Raw genomic sequence first — 16470 nt, forward strand, 5'->3', positions numbered from 1 at the left:
CACCGTTGGTGTTACGGTCTCTGGCTAATACATAGCCAAGCACTACAGAATCACAGAATGGTTGGGTTGGAAGGGACCTCAAGGGTCATGAATCTCCAACCCCCCTGCCACATGCAGGGCCACCAATTTCCACATTTAATACCAGACCAGGCTGCCCAGATCCCATCCAATTTGGCCTTGAACACCTCCAGGGACGGGGATGCTGTAGATACTAGACACTAAATACTGTACCTACAGGCTGTGATACTTCTGTGACAGTGTGAAAAATCAGCCATGAACATGGATATCCATGAGGTGTGGATATCTAAATTGTGCTGTAGACTTTTTGAGTAAATTATCATTTTCCTATTTCTCAGATTATGATATGAAAGCTTAAATTCCATCAAAGTTTTTGAAGATCTGTTTGTTTTTTTCCCCAAGATACAAAGTCTCTTTCTGTCTATGTTTGTGTTCACAGATATATTAATTCTACAAGATGATACAGTGAAGCATCTCTTCTAACTCCTTCTTTTAATGAAAAGTTACTGTTTACAAAAAGGATTCTGATCTTCCTTGCATTACAAGATTGTGGGAACTGTATTATCTCTGCTCCCAGCATGTGCGGAGTGGGAAATAAGAAGGGTAGTCTTCCAGATGTTTCTGTTGGGCTGCAGAAGGTTTGAAAGTGCAGGTGGAAGGACAACATGGAAAGCTGATTCTTCTTTCAGTGCTTGCACATCTGTGGTCCTTTTTCATAGCTGAAAAAGATAGATTTGTTTGAATTCCAGGTAGAATTGATCATTTTTTTAAATGTGGGAATCAATGCCATGCAGCAACAATAACTTCTTGGACTAAAACACGAATGATGTTTTATAAACTAAGTAATACTTAATTGCTAGGAGATGAAACCATTGTAAAAAAAGCTGTCAGTGTCAGCATCATACCAAGCCTCTGTGAGGAAATAATCATCTTACAATGCTTCTAGCTTAAATAAGCCTCTTTTTTTTTGTTATTTAAATAAAAATATTGTGAAGCACTCATGGAGGGAGAGTGCTGGGGAAGTTGGCTTTTGTGTGATTTGGTTTTTGTGGTTTTTTTTTTTTCCAGTTCTCTGATCAGGAGCCATAGAAGGCTTTATTGTAATTGGAAGGAATTATAGTGTCTAAGCCTTGTGGTTGTGAAGGCATGAGCTGATGACAGAAAGTTGTCATAGGAAAAGTAAAAAGCCTTTAAATAATGTTTCTTTGAAATAGGCATGGTTGAAAATAATTCTATAATTAATACAGTAATTGGCACTAGGACAGTCACAGTTCTTACAAATATCCTATAAAGGTATACCTTTATTTTACTGACAAATACCTATAAGGAATAGGAAAATAATAATATAGGATAAAATAATCTCTCCACTCCTTTCTCCCCCCCCCTCCCCTCCTCAGTGGGCATACTTAGAGTGTAAGTCAGTACAAATTGGATGTATTTAATTGGAGAACAAAATACAGACCAGATTATTTTTTCAGATGCAATTGTCACATCACTGAAAAATAACAATGGCAGTTTCTCTTAATTTCTAGTTCAAAATTTTCCCAGATTGTAAAAGGAGATTTTGAAACTAAAGTAATAATTTTTGTAGAAATTTTAGCAATAAATAATATTGGCTTCTATGAAGGTACACAGAGTTACAGTAGAAACGATACACTGAACATCTGTGTGAGTATTTTAGTTTTAATATTGAATTGTATTTTTTAATTTTTTCCTACACCTTTTCACTGCAGGTCGGTTTGAAAGATTTACTGCTAGAAGTAATTGCTTCATGCATCCTTGCGAAGTACATCAAAGAGCAAGCAGTAGAAAGATGGTTGTGAACTTGAGTGAATCCAGTGGAAGCTACTAAAATGGTTAGGGGACTGTAGGAAGTGCCTTGTGAGGAGAGGCTGTGAGAAACGAGCTTGTTTAGACTAGACAAGAGAGAGCTTTGGGGAGACTTAATAGCAGTCTTCTACTACCTGTAAGATATCTCTTTAAGGTGAGAGAATGAAAAACAGTGAGCATAAATAGAATTGGAGGTCTTACAGTAGAAGAGGAAAAAAACCAACCTTTAAGAATGATTAAGTGTTGAAACAAGGTTATGAAACAGGTTGTGAAGTATCCAAAGATGGAGACTCTGAACGGACTAAGCTGTAAAGAACTGGGTTTGAATTCAGAGTTGACCCAGCTTTGATGTTGTAGCAGATGCACTTCCAAGGCCCCCTCCAAGAGATGGGACTTACTCTTTTGTTTTGGCCACCAAAGCCTAACAAAAGCATTTTAATAGTGAAATGAATTTTTTAGTGATCATGGACTTGATTTTGTCCTCTTTTTTTTACTGTGTTTTTTTTCTACTCTGCTCCAACGATGTAAGTTTGAGTAAAACAGCTCCTTATGGCGTATCTTTAATTGCTGGACTGCCTTGGCACATCTAGTAGACAATTCTCTCCGTTTTTTTGTTCTCTTAATTGACAGCAGAGGGAGCATATTCAAATGAGTTTCTATTCAAATTTTGCATGGAAGGACAGAGACTAGATCTTTGATACAGATACTGGCTAGCCCAGAGCACTGATTTTATTCCTTGGCAGAGATCCTATTGGAGACAAAGGAAACTGGGAGAACTACTAGTACTGTTGTCCTGTTTTGACTCATCCTTGCTGACAGTACAGAATAATCTGGTGCCATATATGGTCAGAGCTAATCTTTCAAAACTCATTCCTAAATAGAAGGAAAACTGCTTTTTTCACAATGCTGTGCACTTTCATGGGAGCAAGTCTACTTAACCTTATATAAGGTTAACCTATATATATATATATATACACACACATACACACACATATATGTATATTGGAATATATACCTATGAAATCACAATAGCTTTGATTAGATAAATTAGAATATATTTTTTAAATCTGTCATGAAAAATACACAGTATTTCAATATAACTTTGAAATAGTTATGCACCACACCTTTAAAAAACATATTACAGACCATATATTATTGAAGTCTTGCTTTGTCCACAGTCACATGCCAAAGACCTGTTACTGATGGTCTGAATACTAATTACTTCCACTACGTTATCTTTGTTGTGAAGCCTCACCTCTTGCTGAATGTAACCAGTTGCTGAATGCCAAATTAGCCCCATCGAGTTCAAGTCAAAGGTCTGGCAACAACAGAGCTGTTCTACACTCATCAAGTTTATTAGCATATTTCCAACTTTACTGCTGATTGTGAACTGCTTGTATGGTGTAGATTTATCTGAATGGAGATGGTGAAGCTGTAAGTAGAACATCATTCAGTCAGCAGAAGGAATATTTATCCAATTAACTGTTTTAGCCTGGAGTAATATTACACTAACAATTATTTTGAGATTTGATTTCTGTCAGAATTGCGGGACAAATTAAGTAGCTCATTCTGGGTGTTTTTATTTTAAGTTGTGTATAAATGCAGTTTTTTCATAGTGTAGTTGAATTGAATAGATCTAGTTAATTGTGCTACTCAGATCAATTCTTTCTGGTGTATTAAAGTTGAAGCCTCCTTGTTCATTCCACATAACTAAGACCATCTAAAGCCCATGCCTGAAAACTCCGCATACGCCTTATCTGAAGCCATTATTTTTAGTTGTTTTTTTGATGTGGTTTATGGGAGAGATTCAAAGCACAGGTGAATTAAAAAAGATGGATTAGTTTTGAATAATCCTATCAAATCCGGGTGTTGTTTAGATGTTTGAGTTGACCTAAGCTAAAACTCTTCTTTATTTTACCATAAGGAAATAAGCATATCCTGAAGTGTCTAGTTCTGCTACGTGGCAAAAATAAATCAAATGTATTTTAATTGAACATTTGTCATAATATTAATGTGAGTAATACAAGTCTTGTTTCAGCTCCAAGATGTGTGATATGCAATATAATGCCTCAGTTATTATGCAGCTATGTTATCTTTATCATTTTTGTGTATGGACCAGTGGTGTTTGTATAATGTAGTACTAATCTTTGTTGCTTAAGAAACTTCCTTCAATTCTTTCAATTCACATATATCTCCCTTTGCATTTAAATATTCTGGTTCACATCATTTTTGCATTAAAAAATGAGTTGTGAAAAGCAATCTACATAGGATGCACGAGAATGGAAGTCAAGGTTGAAGTATCAATAAGGTAGTATGTAAGCTCCTTTGAATCCTCCTAAAAATACTTCTGTATGGAAAGCTTATTAGACTGGGATTTTGTTATGTTTTTCTTGTATTTCTGCTGCAGCCAAGCTAGCAATTCAAGTAAAACAACTTTTCTCATGATGTTTTCATTTCTGGCCCTAGGTAGCAGAAGAGAATGCAATGCCTATGAAATCTCATATACAGAATTTAGGAAATTATTTAGTCAGATTTTGGGGTGTGCTACTGAAATATTAATTTTCATGCTTAGTTGAGCTAAATAGTATTGTTCTACAGTACACAGGGTAAACTTCTGTTGTGTTGTTTTTTATCTTGCTGTTCTGTAATATTGTTGTGGAATCATTTCCAGATACTAACCTGTGCTAATATAGTAGATTCTTCCTAGAAATGATAAAGCATTTTTGCAGATTGACATTACCAGAATACCACTTAATCAGTTTGTCAGAAGGATTATTTATCACTGTGCAGAAGGGTGGACAAGAGAAAAACATTCATAAAAATCCATACAGAAAACCTCTCAATATTCCCAAGTCTGTGCAATATGGTATGAGAATCTCTGTGGCATTTTCTATTACAGCTTTTAAAGTAAGGCTCAAATTTGCCATGAGATGCTGGCGATTCCTTTTACAGAAGAATCCTTTCCTCTCATTTTTTCTTATACCCCCATGCCTAGTACAGTAAAATATTGAAAATAAAGTACTTTAGCAACACTTCTAAAATATGTCCATTGTTATTTTAAAATGAAATTTAATGAAAAAGTATTTTGAGTCATTGATTTAGAAGAAAGCTTGAAGTGATCTGCTTCTACAGTAAATGCATGCATTAGAAGCAAAAGCAGTTCAAATAGAACTTTTGGTGTGTTTAACCAGCATTGTTTCAGACTTGGAGTAAAACTTTATATTGGATCAAAGCTATAGATTTGTTGCAATCTTTGCAGTTCACTGAACTTTTTTCTGTGCATACATATTTCAAGTAAACTCTGCAGTTATAAGTATAACAAGTGACACGTTATGGACCCTAAATCGTTGCACTGTGAAATATGCACAGAAAAAAGGACAAATGAAGATATCAAGGGTCTGTTCCATTTTGCACTGAACTGTAAAATGCCACCCTTGTTGTACAGAAGATCACTGGTTCTGATCAGGGCTCATTGACTGCTAAGTTGTGGATAGTGTTTCACTTTCTGCAACTGTTAATATCCTGGGTTATCCAGGCATAATGACCTCTCTATTTGTGACACATTGTTGAATTTTCTGGTTCTTTTAACTTATTCAAACCTTTTTTTTTTTCTTTCTTTTTTTTTTTTTTCCTGTTCTTTTTTTTCTTCATTCATTGGAAAGCTGAAACGATTCTGAATTGAGCTGTGAAACAGAGCTGCTGAGCTGCTGGTCAGCCTGTTGCAGTCGGAATGAGTGGTGACACGTCTCTAAATATAAACTGAAGTATACAGAAAAGGTATTTCACATCTTCACTGGGCTTTCTACTGGTAACGTATTTAGAAATTTTGCATAATAGTGGAAAATCACTGATGTTGTTTGATTTCAGTAATTGTTATATAGCAAGTAATTGGCTTTATGATAATTCATGTTACAGCTGACCTTTAATATTCAATTTATGACTGGCAGTAACTTCCAACCACAATACCTGATTTATTAAATATTTTAAATGGTGATGAAGCTTTATATATTTTAAGAATGTTGGCACTTTAACATACATAAAGAACAAGGCATCACACATAGTGTACAGCTTTAGATTTCTGGGTTTGAATTCTTCCTGAGACCTTGTAAGGATCTGAGGTTAGTGGAAATGTATCACCAGGATGTGAGGGGCCTTGGAAGTGCCCAAAGAGGCACCAAACCTGCTGGCAGGGCTCAAGGCATGTGCAGTGAGGAGAGGCTGAGGGAACTGGTTGCCCAGCGTGGAGAAGGGAAGGCTGAGAGGTGCTTGGCCTTTTTTCACTTTGTCTAAGATACAAGAAGTTAGATCTTCTCAATGAAATATGCACTATATTTCATAAGGGAATCAGTGTTAGGAAAATGACTAGCAACACTGAGTCAAGCCAACTTATTTATAACACTGAGGAAAAGATTACTAGAGAGTGGCAAAGCTGGAAACTTAAAAACTACAAACAGTACCTGATCAGCTTATTATTAAATAATCAATGCTATCAAATTACTGTGTCCCAAAGTTGTCATGGATGTGGGGTGTTCCAAGGGTGCTGAAGGGCTCCAACAGATCAGAAGCATCAGCTCCCAAAATTTTTTTTAGCTGTATGCTAATTCACTTTGAAGTGAATTATACATTGTACCAAGTGTGTAGTGAAAGAAACATCTGCAAGCTCAATGAAGCTCGGGGTCTGATTACTTTTTATGGTGCTAACTAACTTTCATTGGATTTCAAAATGAACTTGGGGTGAGAAGAGCTAACCTGGGACAATGCTGTCTCTTAATTGAGTGAACAATTCAACAGGCAAAAAATGAATATTCTCTGTGGACTGAAGATGTATGAAATAAAGGTTACTACTATTTGTACCAATTATTTTTGAATTGCCTGCCTCCATCTGGAGATACTGTTTTCATCTTCAAAATTAAGCTTTTAAAATTTCTGTGTGAAAATGACCCCCTTTCTACTGTTATGGTTTACATCCAGATTCTATACAGCAAATGCAATAACACTGATAGATGATAGGGTTTTATTAGGAGTTAATGGCTGAAGGTGGGGCACCTAAATTTAATGGATTTAAGTCAACCACTGGCTCTTTTAAGTTCTACTGATGTCTTTTTTTGATCTAGAATTCTTAGTTCTCTGAGTTTTGAGGTAGACTAGCATAAAATTTCAGTTGTATATATTTTTATTAAACTTCTGCTTGTAAATGTTGGACTTATGAAATTATAGATACTAATAATTATTCAGTTTGATAAATACTATCTATGACTATGCAATGTCATTTAAAAGGAAAAGCCAACCCTGAACTTAAAGATAAAACTATGCTTACAAAAGGAAATACCATTTAAAGCTTTTCACAGTCCTTTTTCCACACTGAAAAAAGAACAGTTTGCCCTTCTGAACAATTATTTGCCTTATCACATCTACAAACAAGCCAGAGTTAAGAACATCCTGAAGTTCTCCATTGGTAAACTGAATTCTCTGTGGTGTGGTGAGATTATACAAGTAAAAAGGTAGCTTAAATTTAGATATTGATGATGTTGCATGTACTTGCAGAGCCTTAGATGAAAGCACTTGTCCTTCTGTATAGTTCCTGTAAAAGCACCTGCTGATATTTGGAGTTCACTAATAGTAAGCCTCGGCAGTGCAGAAGGAGCAAGGGAAAAGTTCTCTTAATAGATGGTATCTATTAACTTGTTCAGCATGAGAGATCATTTGCTAAGATGGATAAGTTCCCAGTGGCATAGCTCTGAGGGTCACTGTGCCTTTACGCCCGTGCTTCACAGAAAGGATGCAGTTGCATAGGATAGGGTGAATGTTTTACTAGACCATTGGGCACATTGATTTTTATTTTCATGGATATGTAGATCAAATTGAAATAACCTAAAGGGGCTGATGTGATACCCTGGGAATGTTGCAGATGTCAAGATTCGTAGTAAGTCTGCATATTTCTAGTTCTTGGTACTCCCTGTAGAAAAATAGCATGGGGTGTCATTGAGATCTGTCACTTACTGACACTTAGGTGAAAAATAAACCCTACTTCTGCTAGACATGTCCCACATGAATAAGATTGTGTACTGAACCTAGTTTTGATTTATTTACATTTAAAGTAAGTGTTATACAAGTCAGACATGCACGTTCCTAGCTGGCTGATATAACCTTAAGCCCTATCTGTATACTGGAATGTAAAGAATTCTTTCTTGCCTGCAGTAGGATGAGACTTCAGAAACGTGTTTTTTGCAGACACCTTGAAACTACCGAGCAGAACTATCTTCTGTTTCAAGACTTGATAACTTTGCATTTATTTAACCAACATCAGTTCAACTGTTCCATTAAAAATGATTTCTTATTATTAATAAACTATCTAGAACTGTATAAAATGTCAAAATTAAAAGCAAATGCAGGAATTTGAAATGAAGGCAGCCTAAACCAAATAGTTAATGTGAAATTCTGACTTTAATTTCTAGGCAATCCTAATCTTTAGAGGAATGTAATGATTTTTAAATCTTTTTTTTTTTTCCCCTGAGGCTCTGAATTGTTTTTATATGTAGTTGTTATATGCCTTATTTAAATTGCAGAGGAAGTAGGAATATAAACTATTATAAGCATCAATATCATTTCTATCCTGTATTTATGCAGTATTTTAAGCTAATTTCAGTTTTAAAACTCTGTAAGGTTTACTTAGGTGAAGATAAAGTTGTCTTTATATGGTATTGACCTTAGCCATTCTACATGTAACAACAGAAATTTCAGTTTTACAACAATCTCATTTTTTTCAGCCTGTGTGTGTGTATATATATATATATATATATATAACATATATATATATAATTTTAATTTGAAGTTTAATATTGTATCATATGCTGGGTTGACAGAGAGGGAACAGTTCTAGTAGTAGTTAAAGGAATACAAACTTATCATTTCTCCTTGTTAGTGGATACAATTCCCAGTTTTCATATCCGGTACACAAGAGTTGTTCAGATTGTTTGATAGGTCAGAAGAGGTTGATTGTGGTTGAAAAGTGCCCACGAGAAATGAATCAGGGAAAGTTGATTGATTATATGGCTTCAGTCGTAAACTGATGTTAAGCAGATATAACTGCTATAAATAGCTGAAAATTTGGACCCTAAGCCCAGGTTTGTTCTGCCATTGAGAAAAGCATTACAAAGGTTTTGTATTCCAATAGCTTAGACTTTCAATGTTCCATACTTTTTTTTTTTGTGGAGTACTAGAAATAGAGGCGATTCTGAGGTTGAAAATCAGGTTTGGGTGATTATTCTTGGGAAATGCAATACTTTTCTACTTTTCTCTTGTATTTGTGGAGTATATTCATGAAAACAGCTAGTGAAATTACATGTTATGCTTGTGTGTGTACATACAGATGTATGTATGATATAAAATAAGCAAAATATAACTTTGTAAGTAACAGGCAAGGTTTCAGTTCATTCAGGTGCATAAAGTGTTTTGTTACTGTAAAACCATAAATTATATGAATGTTTTTGCAAAATAAGAAATTAAGGTGGACTAAAGCCTGAAGTGGCACTCATAAAAGTAACTTGTAATAATGATATTTAGAACTAAAATATAAGTAGCTTATACTACAGAGATATTGAGTTCAAAGACAACTGTTCAAAGAACAAAAAGCACTAAAATAGGGGCAGGAGAGACCCCTTAGTTCCCAGATCAGCCACTCCTGTTAGTATTCCTTAGAAAGAGCTTTGGATAACAGAGTTGCTATCAGAGATTCTTGGCTCAACTCAAATTACTTCAAAGCTGGCAGAATTGACCAAGGTGCTTTTAAATGTTTGAGGACATAATTATCCAAAAATTGCTTTAGATTATTGCTCTGTAATGCACAGAATGGAATATGCTGAAATGTTCATTCAAAAATAGTGTACAGGTGTTTGTTTTTATATTGCTAGGTATTGCTCAAGTTGTATGCGAGTATAGGTTTGCAATTATGAGCCTTAATGAGTTCACATAATAGATTTCAATATTCTGCTACTGCTTTCAAAAATTTAGAATCTGCAGGTATGTTTGTGGTGATTAGCTCTTAGAGAATTTCCTTAGCTTTTTGAATTTTTTCTTGTGAACAGGGGCCCTTTACCACTTCACTTATAGATTGAGCCACATACCAGTGAAATTGATTTTGCTTCAGCAACTGGATTTTCAGCTTGAGCTGTGGTAGCATTTGGAGCAGAGTCTGTGCAGAATATCAGGTGAGATCATTTACGTCTATTTTGAATGTATACCCTGTTAGTTAGGAGAATCTAATTTATGGCTGAGTTTGTTAAGCGTGGTTTTTGAAAAATTTTTAAATTTTACCTTTGAAAGAGAAGGCAGTCCTTTAATGACATTGAACTTGTCTGGAAAACCCGTTGCACTTGTTTAGCCTAATTAGCACAGCCTTTTATTATCTTAAATATTATCCTAAAATACTGATTGAGTTTACCTGAGACAGAACAATGTGATAGCTGCTGATTTCATTCTGTGACAAAGAATGAAAAAAAGGATTTTCAAAAATCTTCTCTTTCCTAGTGAATATTGTTTGGAACCAGATTTTAAAATGCATGTATCATTGGTGTTGTATGTAGAGAAAACAATCCCAGTTGAGGTACCTTATCCTGATTTAGTTTGCATTACTATGAAAATAAGTACATTCTTTTTCACTTCAAAAATTCTCAATACATGATTCATATCTTATTTCTTGTATGCAGCAGGAGAAACTGCTATTTCTTTTTCACATCTTTACTGTTAGGTGCTTATTCATGGTGTTTTCATAAATCAACCTGTTTTTTTTTTTCCCTGTGAAATCATGCTATTTGAAGTGTAAATGCCAATTTCTCTGCTAATTTATTTTTCTGTTTTCATAAAATGAGATGTAACTCTTCAAATTACTCATTCTGTAAAGACAAGTAGCATTCATCAGCAGTGGGTTTGGGAAAGAATGGCTCCATCTACTGTAAGATGTAATATTATTTTTGCATTTGGTATGTACCAGATTTTGAGATTTTTCCTTTTCTACTATATTCCCTTTTTCTTTTGACACAATATCATCACTATAGCAATTCATGTTTGTTATTTTTGAAAAAAAAATGTATTTATTAAATATAAGCATAGTGTATTAAAACTTTTTAAATTAATTGAGCCAGTTCCACTGTCAAAGTGGGTGTCCTAAAAACAGAATAACAACAAAAAATTTTAACCTTTAGGTTTTATCTGATATGACAAATTTAGAAACTCTCCCTGAAAGAAGTACTAAAAATTAAATATTAAAAAAATACAAAATCACAACAGACATTTTTCAAAAAGCTGCGAGTTGCTGTTTTGCTTACTTTTTATTATTGTAGAATATGTTGATTAAAAACAAATGTATTTTTCTAGTAAATATGTTACTGAGAGCTTCCTTGCCATTTACTTTGATCAGGTCAAATCTTAAAAGGACAGCAAGAATATGAGGTCTTCAGCATACAGTGTTGACAGAAGAACTCCTTTTTATTTGTGTGTGTGTAGAGGTCAAGATTCTCCTCAGAATTCTGTTTGAATTCTGATGTTTGTCTGATGTGTGTAGGTCAGCAGGCTCATACATGTTGCTCTCAGCAATGGAGAGTACCTATGGATGTCAATGGAATTGTGGTATTCACTGAAGTATGGTGTGGCTTTTTCTTTTTTCAGCAGCCTTGTCCTCTCAAAAAATAAATACTATTGGATTGAATTAACACAGCAGTGGTTCATATCCAGTAATTCATGCTGCTAAAGATTGGTATTTTCATTGATCCTGTTCAAATGGTCACACTTGGATATTTAAAAAATGCTTACAGAAATGTTGGGAGCATCCACAGTACTGGTAACCTTGGGAAAATGGGGAAAAGATGAAAGAAACCACACATGTCCAGTAGGAAACCAGCAGCAGTATTACATTTTCCCCTTCTTGTCCTTTTATATGGACACTGGATTACACTCAGTTACTTGCACACGTTCAACAATGACAAAATGGAGACAGTCTTCCCATTCCATTGTCTGTTATCTGGAATTATTCTAGAATGCTTTGAAAATAAAATACAGTTGTCAGCTGCACTATTCCTTGTTTCATTAGGCTTAGGGATTATTCAATATAACAATTATTGTAATTTATACATTATATGGAAAGAGTTTCTGATATTTAATAACTACAACACTTCAATTCTAACCTGTGTCTTTTGTGGGGGAAAAATACTAATGGTTAGTGGTAGGTCTGCTTGAAGCATTTTCTACTTCTCTGTGTATTTCCTATCACATTCAGTTTATCTGGAGTGTCATGTTATTTTAAGTTGCAGCATATGTAGGCCAACAAAAACTGACATAAAGGAAAGCAGCAGAGTACAGTGTAATGATATGTGACACATCATTCAGACTGAGAAGGAAACTCACTTTCTTGGAATTAATACCTGTTAATACCCATACACTTACTGTGTATGCCATTAGTACACTCTCCTCTGTGAAAGCATTTATGATGTGAGAGAATACTATTTTGTACTGAAAAAAACAGCAAAATCATGAGGTAATTTTTTAAGATACTGGTTCACAATTTGATCCTGATTTTGTTTTTCTGTTTCCCAGACTCTTCTTTCTTAAGCAGAAAAGAAAAATTAATCTTCATTTTTTTCTTCATGAGATGTATATTAGGCAAAAATGTAATGATATCCTTACTCCTAGCTCCACACAGTACCACCAAAAACCAAACTGTGTCTCTGAGAACATTGTCCAAATACTCCTTGAATGCTCTCTAATAGTTTTATGTCCTTCTGTTAGCACTGCGGTGCACAAACCTGCACCCAGTGCTTGAGGTGAGGCCACACAGTGCAGAGCAGAAGGAAGACAGCACCTCCCCTTGCACTGTGGCACTGCTGGGCCTGATGCACCCCAGGCTTTGGTTGGCCCTTTTTGCTTCCAGTGCACACTGGTAGCTCAGGTTCAACTTTGCTATCAGCCAGAACCTCCAGGTGCTTTTTAGCGGAGCTGCTCTCCAGCCCTTTATCCCCCAGTCTGTGTGTATAACAAGAGTTTGCTCCATCCCATGTGCAGAACCTGGCACTTGCTCTTGTTAAACTGCAGGTGGTTTGCCTAGCCCCCAATTTGTTGAGATCTCTCTGCCCCTGGGGGAATCAGCAGCTGCTCCCATATTAGTGCAGTTTGCAAACTCAGTATACCTTCAAGTCCTGCATCCAAGTCACTGATGAGAACATTTAAGAGATCATGACCCTTAAGGTCCCTTCCAACCCTGGCCATTCTGTGATCTGGGCTTGAAATGTTTGATTAAGGGTTGAACTACCTGCAAAACAATTTTTCTGTCCTGGGAAAGTTAGAGGCTTTTGTCACAGTTTGCACCAGGAAGTTATTTTTGTATTGACTTTTCTGAAAGAGAGAGGTTTTCCTGAGTACCTACAATGAGCGTTTAATGCAAAGGAAATGGAAGCCTATAAGCCCCAAGTTGAACTGGGCAGAAATAAGGACTCTCTCTTCTGCCTCCCCACTGTCTGGCCTACTGGCAAAAATGTGCCATGCAGTGAGCTGGGTTTGAAATACCCACGTGGTTAATACCTATCATTTCACTGGAGCAATTTTGGCTTGGATTTCTTGTTACTGAATGTCTGCCAAATGCTTTGTTATGGCACAAGAAATGATGGCTTGAAGTCACAGAGAAAAGGTGAAAATTGAGGGAAAAGAAAAAGACCCCCCCCTTTTTTTTTTTTTTTAGCAGTACTGATAAGAAAAGTGAGTGTAAAGTGCTTTAGAGGAAGAACCTGATATTTAAGGAAATTGACCCTAACCTCACAATTCACGTAGCCAGATCTGAAAACAGAAATCTTATTTGCTGTATCGCATCAGCTAAAAATGCAGACAAAACCAAAGCAGCACAGAAAAGTTTCCTAGTATCTTCTATATTCAAGGTGATAAACAGAAGAGTTAATGTTATTGATTCCTAAGGAATGGTTTTCCTTGAGGAGTAATAGCACCCCACTGGTTGCTGTACTCTTGCTGTCGTGCGGGGATTTATTTTGAAGGGAAATGTAACATGTTCCTAAACTGAAAATATCTGCACTCATGGGAAGCCTGGAAGAAAGCAAAATGAAAAATGATGCAGCAGGACCTAAAAATCTGAGTTCTATTATTAAGCATGTCTAGTAAAATTTCAGGCCAGAACAACACAATATCAGCTTTATATTCTTAAGGTATGAACAAAAAAGTCCTCTCAGATTTTGTGTGTACGCTTCAGTTTTGGTGTCCTGCTTTGTGTTTAATGTTGGAAGTTTTACTCAGTCAGTAGGTTTCCATATTGAACTGGCTTTGGAAAATGTTCAAATACATTGTAATGATACTTGCCTTATTAATGCAATTACTTACATTGATAAATTCATGGCTGATGGAACTGAAAAATGTTGTCTTTCTTACACTTGTGAGACACTCCAGTCTGTAACCATAAAATGTGTGATAGGTTATGTATTAATAAATAAGTATCAATGTGCTAATATTCAATACTCAAATACTTTGGTTATTATTTTTGGTCTAATTTAATGCAGTTAATATCTGTTCATTTTATACACTAAAAGTAGTTCAGAGTCTTGCAGAACTTAAAGTTTGTAGTGTAAGTCAAAAATATTCTATGCATTTCATCAAGGAGACAGCAGACTTGAACAACTGCTTGGATAGGAGCAGAGCCTGAGAAATTGCAGTGTTTGGAGCATTTGGCCATGTAACCAAGCATCAGCAGAGTATTAAGAAGGTAAATGGTTTAATTTACTAATTAATTAAAGCAGTAACATTTTCTTTGATTTCAAAACCATCATAAAGCTTTTTTTTTTTTCTGTGCATGATATGCTTTAATTTGGAATATGCAATTTAAAATTCTTCTAATCTTTCATGAAAATGTCTACCTAAACATGTAACTTATACTAAATTACATATGATTATCTAAAGTTAGGGATACAGTTCTTTTTTCCTTTTATTTATAAGAATTCTTGTTTTGAGAGCTGTCAGTCTTTATTCTTAAACTGATACATAACAATCAAAGATGTTATACATTTTTCACTTCAGTGCACATGAAAAGGTCATTATGTAGTTTTGCATTTGAAACTTTGTGAAATACAAAGTTATTTCAGTAAAGAACTTTTGTAATATCGCCTACGTTAATGACCACTTTCCCCATCATTCTGGGTGGTGTTATGATTCTGCTGGTAAAGCTGATGTTTTTCTTCACTAACCCTCTGCCTCTGTCCTTTCCTACAGGCTTACTCTGAGTTTGTTCTGACCTACCTAGAGGAACTAAATGAAAGAGGAGATGACCCAGACAAAAAGCTGCATTCACCATTGGGCCTAGTCTTCAGTGCATCAGGAGATAGAATCGGCAGCTCAGCTGAAGAGGTCACAGTATTAAGCCAGAGGCAGGTCAGAGAGAATCCTTTCAAAAACACATTTTGAAAAGGGAAATATGAACATGGAAATCAACTTATTTCTTTAAATAAACAAGTTTGATTTCTTAATTTAATAATATATTTACATATTAGGCAAATAGTAGTTTTAAAAACAGTTTTAATGAATTCTTTATATATTTGCATGCCAGAATGTTTAAAAATATATTCTATGTGGGGCAATTCTTTAAGTTTCTTCTTTTCTATGTGGGAAAACTCAGTAAGAAGGAAACAAAAAAAAAAAATTCACTCAGTTTCTGGATGTATCTTGACATAGCTATTTGGATTTCTGACATTTTCTGTTAATCAACAGCCTTATTTGGAAAAGACAACACATTATTTTAATTTGCAATATATAAATTGCATGGTGGTACTTCTGTCTCCTAGGTTCTGCAAAAAAATATCAGCAATCTCAATCAGAAACAACTTTCAGGACCTTTGGACACCCATTTAATGCCTGCAGATCCCCTAGGGGAGACTACACAGCTGACAGTGGCACTGGTGAGGAAACTAGAAGAGAAACATCCTAAGGCCTCAGCTCAAAGGTAAGCCACTGACAGAACTGATATTTATTGTTCAATGACATTAGATGTTTTCCTTCAGTTTCATGTAAGATTGATTTCCTGGATGTTATAGAAATATCTCAGAAACCCTCTGGCTGATAAGCAAACATGGATTTTGATGAAAATTAATGAAAAAGGGTGACATTTATGTGCATTTTTTTTTAACAATTGATGTGTATGATAAGTTTGATAGTAATTGCAAATGCACATTTTATCTACAAAACTAACTTCACAAAAATTCTAATCAACATTGCTACATGGTTTGTGCCACAAGATTTAAGTTTAAATGGTAAATACTTTATTATAAGTAATACAATACTTTATTATAAGCAGTGTTCTTAATTACTTCTAGTTACAGCATGCATAAAAGTTTGCCCTGGTTTCAGTCTTTTTTACTTAACCAAAACCTTTTTCTTTTTTTTTTTCTTTTTTATCTAAGGGGTGGCTTTTGGTTAGTTATTTTTGAGTCTTTGGCTGTTTTTTAGAAGAAAATTTTTAAATTAAAAAAAAAAAAAAGAAAAAGGAATTCCCATTAGATGAAAGGCCACTAGACATCACTCACTATTTGAAAGTTGAATTAAGTAATGTTGTTACTACTGATAGGGTGCTAATAATAGCAATTT

General features: G+C 35.0%; 1 protein-coding gene across 19 annotated transcripts in view; it reads left to right on the forward strand.

The window, feature by feature from the left end:
* The window catches only part of LOC116237840 (uncharacterized), a 202483-nt gene that overhangs the window by 104772 nt on the left and 81241 nt on the right, over positions 1 to 16470 (forward strand). For 18 of the 19 annotated variants that reach the window (XR_016466559.1, XR_016466558.1, XR_016466563.1 and 15 more), the window contains 5 exons: positions 5511 to 5625; positions 9933 to 10055; positions 14495 to 14599; positions 15103 to 15261; positions 15672 to 15829. The gene's annotated coding sequence lies outside the window, so the exon portion shown is untranslated. The remainder of the gene's footprint in view (positions 1 to 5510; positions 5626 to 9932; positions 10056 to 14494; positions 14600 to 15102; positions 15262 to 15671; positions 15830 to 16470) is intronic. The other variant, XM_090140143.1, reaches the window with a different exon arrangement.

The sequence above is a fragment of the Phasianus colchicus genome, chromosome 5 (assembly GCF_987193195.1).
Source record: "Phasianus colchicus chromosome 5, bPhaCol1.hap1.1, whole genome shotgun sequence".
In the NCBI taxonomy this organism is placed as follows: Eukaryota; Metazoa; Chordata; class Aves; order Galliformes; family Phasianidae; genus Phasianus; species Phasianus colchicus.